Source organism: Citrus sinensis, chromosome 7 (assembly GCF_022201045.2).
Source record: "Citrus sinensis cultivar Valencia sweet orange chromosome 7, DVS_A1.0, whole genome shotgun sequence".
NCBI lineage: Eukaryota > Viridiplantae > Streptophyta > Magnoliopsida > Sapindales > Rutaceae > Citrus > Citrus sinensis.
In genome coordinates this window covers 9642160-9647593 of record NC_068562.1, presented here as the reverse complement: position 1 = coordinate 9647593, position 5434 = coordinate 9642160, and positions in this window count along the sequence as shown.

Below are 5434 nucleotides of genomic sequence, written 5' to 3'. Positions count from 1 at the left end.
ATAAGGATTAAGAATAAGAATCTATTGCTGCTCCGGAGTCTGGCTTCTTACCGTCGCCAATTAACCCCAAAGGCCAAATCCCCTGTTGGTTTTATGAAAATCACAAAAACCACTTCTGTTTTTTGAATTTTACAATTAAACCCCTCATGTTGCAAATTTACTTTGGATACACCATACGGTACCGTAAGTTCCTTGACGCCGTTATTAACCCATTTAATTATTCATGTCAAAATGAACGAAAACATAATTAAGAGTATTTTCAAAACACTTTTAAAAAAAAATTATACATCTTATTTAAAAAGTCATATCAATATTAAATATTTTAAAAGACACGTTAATTTAAATTTTTCAAACAAGATTTATTTCTCACTCTTTAATATTATCGAGTGAGTTTCTCCCTCTTCTATTAATATTTTATTATTATTTATTAAAAAGATAAGACTGTAATAATTATCATTTATATTTCCTTTCAAAAATATAACAGCAATTTAATTTAATAGTGAAAAGATTTAATTAAAATAATATTAACTTATTCTTATTTAATGAGTATTTTGGAAGAGATTATATTTTTCTATCTATTTATTTATCACATTATTAAATAAATTGATATTTAAAAAATAAAATCGAAAAAAATCTTATGGAGATGCTCTAATATCTAACCCAGCATCAGTCGCTCGTCAAATCGAAGTTACCCAATTGCAATGCGGTTTTTGATGTGCTTACAACAATATAAGAGGGCCGGGCCAGAAGCCCAAAAAAAAAAAGAGGAAAAAAAAGTCTTTTTACAGTATTTTTGTAGTTAAAATTTTTCTCAAAACTGATTTTCTCATTCTCTATCTAAATATTAACTAAAGTGTTGAAAATAAAAATTTTAGAATTTAAGGTGTGAGAATTATAAGTTAAATAATGAGTGTACTATATGCCCATTTAAAGAAATTAAAATATTGACTTATAATAAATTATTATTAATAGTACTTCAGATTATGGATAATTTTATAATATATATAATTAAAGTGTTCAGAATTGTTTTTATGGTATAAAAAACTTTCCGAAGTCAACAACTAGGTGCTGCATTGCGTCAAGTCGGGCCTGGACAAGGCCCAAGAAAGGCCCGGATTTTGTGGTAATAATGGGTGGAAACGGGTGAGTACTTATTATAAAACCCTAATTTTATTAGTTAAATATATTTATTGACTTAAGACATTTGCTACATCGGGCTTCAACTCATCGTCATTAGCCATTTTCTAGTATAAAGATTATATGTTACAGCATATATATTTTAGTTCTATATTATTTTAGTATCGCATCTCCTTGCTATAATGATATGACTTTGTTTAATGGCTTCATTAAACTAGCTACCATCCCCTTTTTTATTACATATTCTAAAATGCTATGCTTTATTTTATACTTAAATTTCAATATTCATAGCAATAATAAATGATACTTTGGACCTTTAGCAGAGGAGTTTTATCATTGATAAATGAATACATTATTGGTAGTATTGGAGCACAAGGAGTGCTTTCCTTCAAAATACCCGGACGCATAAATAAATGACAAGAAGCATTGGTCGTAAATGGCTAGAAACCCCAATTCTATTTGACTTCGTGAGCTTACTTTCTAGGTAGTTTATAAGTTGCGGGTTTGATTTGAGATGTTCTGCAACAATAACAACTTTAGACGCTTGCATATTAAATTCGTTGCCATTTAAGCTATGTTTTCTAATCATAATTCCTAGAGAATAATATCACATTTATAATTCATGTCTGACACCTATCGATTTGAAAAACTCCTATTTGCCCGGCCAAGTCAATTTTTAATATATTTGCGGATGAGGCAGGCTCTGCACCTAAAGCATAAAGTTACTATTTGTTTGGGCTGTTCGTCATCACGTGGCCTGTAAACTATCTGTTTTACATATTTATTTAGAATAAACCAAGAAAGTGATAATTTTATTTAAGGAAAACGTCTAAAAGATGTTTTGATTCTTTACTTCATCTGAAAAAATTCATAATTCTACAGATCTGCTGCTTATTTATTTTTTTATTTTTATGATTATTATGTAACTTATGGGTTTCACCTTAATATAAAAATATGACATGTCTCCATATATGCTACCCTATGTTAGATTCTTCCTACAGTTATATTTACTTGATTGGATGAGAATTATACATGGTAAGAATTATACAGTTGATCATGTATATATTGTTAGTATATAAGACTTCACTTTTTCTCATTTATTTTTTACCATGTAAGCACTTCAAACACTCATAATAATACGCATACACTCGAGGAACAATACTTCAATAACTTAGCAGATATATATCACAACTTCAAAACAATAGTGAATTAAAAGGTCACATCACCGCAATTCAAAACAAATCGCAAAAGTCTAGCAATTTGAAAATTGTCATTCGATTCACAAGCATACACAATTCCATCAAGAACCAACCTCTCTCGATGGTATTTACGTGACAAATAGAAGCTATGGTCCATGGCCAAGTTATAGGTAGCCTCCATGATTGAGCACAAACTTATATCGCAATCTGTTGTCCCCATGCAATCCACAAGTCAACTAAAGTCAATGGCCGGTGGTGTTGATGATACCACATGCAATTGATATGTGTTATCCATTTATACATCCTTGTGCCTTCTCACATTATATGCTTCCAGATGATTTGACTTTTTAGTCTTCAACGACTTCCAAATTCTGCAGCACATACACCCTTTCAGGGATTGTGGTTGCTTTTAGAGGACTCTCATTATATCACCGGAAAAAAAAAAAAATTGCTGCATTCTTGATATTGAATCAAATTAAATTTCTTACGACGCTGTATAGTTGATAAGTATTTTGATACTGTTACCGAAGTGCCTATAATGAGAATCAATCATATCTATGTCCATATTTTTTAATAGAGAGAATTATTTCTTGTGAAGATCAATTTAACAGTGTGATATAGAGGGACATTCATCTTGGTTTCATGGGCACAAATCTTTTGGTGTAGTAAGCATGCCCCATACTTGAATTTTGATTTACAGAAACAGATAAGGATAACGTTCGCATGTTGCTGAGAATAATTGTTTTGAGTTCCAAGAAATGCATGAAAAATTAAATGGAATTAATAGTGCTATCACATAAGATAATATCTAGCAATAGGTCATTCAATAAATGGCTATACTTCTTGGAAAGGCTAATGCTAAGTTACATGTATGTCACTTACAACCCTCTCACATGAATAGTGAATGGTGTGGGGCTACTCACTATTCATGTGAGAAGGTTGTAAGTTACATGCATGTAACTTAAGGGGATCCGGCTTGGAAATTCAAAATTTGAGTAGCATGAATAGAAGTTAATTCCTATTTTTTTGTGTAACCGATTTTATTGTTATTGTTTCTTTAGAGAGACAAATTGATTGCATTCTCAACATTTTCTTTCAATAAAGTTTCGAGACATAAAAAAGAGATAAAAATATCCTAGAATAATCAAAATGATGATTATAAATTTTCACTTATATAGTGCCCTTTGAGGTTCATCTTTTTAATGAATTAGTATAATAAATTACTAAAAACGATAAAGCAAAATGAAAAGAGCAATTATATTATCAATTAATGAGACCATACTTGTGAACTAATTAATAAGCGAAAGTGTGAAACTAATGAAACAAAGCAGCACTTTTGGCCACTTAATACAACGCCAGTCATATAACTATAATGAATCCCCATGTACTTTTGTATCTTTAACATGTAAACAAGTGAAACAAAATATTTATTAAGACCCAAAAACAATATATATATATATATATATATATATATATATATATATATATATATATATATATATATATATATTCCTTCATTTTTCAGGACTGCATACCCATGGCTTCAAGCAAACCCTTAGTTTTTAGATAAAATTAAGATTTAAGTTGCTGCCATTTTTAAGAAAAATCCTATATCTGTTTTATACAGTCCACAGGCCATAACCAAGATATAGGTAGCTAGCTTTCATGATTGAGCACAAAATCCATGACTTTTTCTCAGAAAATCTACAAAAACAGCACAGCTTCTGATAGAGTTTTCAGCACTTAAGTGCATTCCCCACCATCAAACACGCACATCCACACACACACACACACTATTTTACCCAAATCAAAACCAATGAAGTTGACTTCAATGGAAGAACACTAAAGTACATATATAGAAAAGAACATAAACTAAAGTCAATTTAATCATGATCATTGCCATAGGAATGTCGCGTGAAAGTAAAATTGAAAAAAAAAATATATGGCTAAGACCTAAGGGAATGGAATGGTATATTCCTAGAATAAACTTGTCCACTCATCACCATTCTCATTTTTCTTAAGTGATTTCTCTTACATCCATCCAATTCAAGAGGGCTTTATTGACACCTAGGTACCTATATATTTTAAGCAAACGCATGTCAACTCATTGCATGTTTCTTAATGCCCATTGAACAAATTTGGAAATCTCACTGGCTACAGAACAATTTTTTTTTTTTAATTTCACATTTGGTAAGTTTTGCGGTGTAGTTTCCTCACATTTTTATGGGCAGTTCGAAAACCGAATGAGCTTAGAATTTGATGCATTTAGTTTTTCATCATTGATCGGTTTAAAACCGCATCTGTAATTAGCTAGGAAAGGATCCTAAATCCCTTTACAATATATTTAGATAATAGATTTGAACATCTGCCTCAGCTCTTTTACATAACTCTTCGTCTCATGATTGGCTCTTCTGACTATTATGCATCAGCTCAACTGCAATCTGTCGTTTATCAAGTACTGATGTTGGACCAAAAAATTAGACAAAATAACGATAAAAACAACTATAAATCTAATGAAACTTACTTAATTTACAACAGAGTAACTCCGGCCAATATTATTCTTTTAATTTTCTATCGTGATCACCTTATCACCTCTATATCTGTTTACAACATTTCTCGTCCGTGACCTTCTAACTTTTGGATATGAACCTTTGAGACAACATATCCGAAAGAAAGTCATCACATAAACCAGTGAAAGTGAACTATTGTGTAGACAGAAGCACTTTGGGCCTCTGGAAATCAATCAAAATTGGCACTCAAAAAGCTGATTGTGCGTAACTGCTTTTAACGAAGCAGATTGCGGGGCGAGCATTTCATTTTCCTATTCTAAACACGTTCGATCCATTGCATTTGCATATCTGTCTGCGTTGACCGCTAACAGCTTAATACTTGGATTTGTGAAGTTATAGTCCATTTAAGTTCAAGCATATGTTCTTAGAAAAATATGATGCCTGGTGAGGGTGGCTTCCTTGTAAGCCTCTATAGAATCCCTTATTTGACCGTGTGTTAATTGTGGTTTAAATGGAAACATTAACAATTTATCATAAATAAAATACTATGTGATTTATATTTAGAACTTAATTAATTAGTTGGTTCTT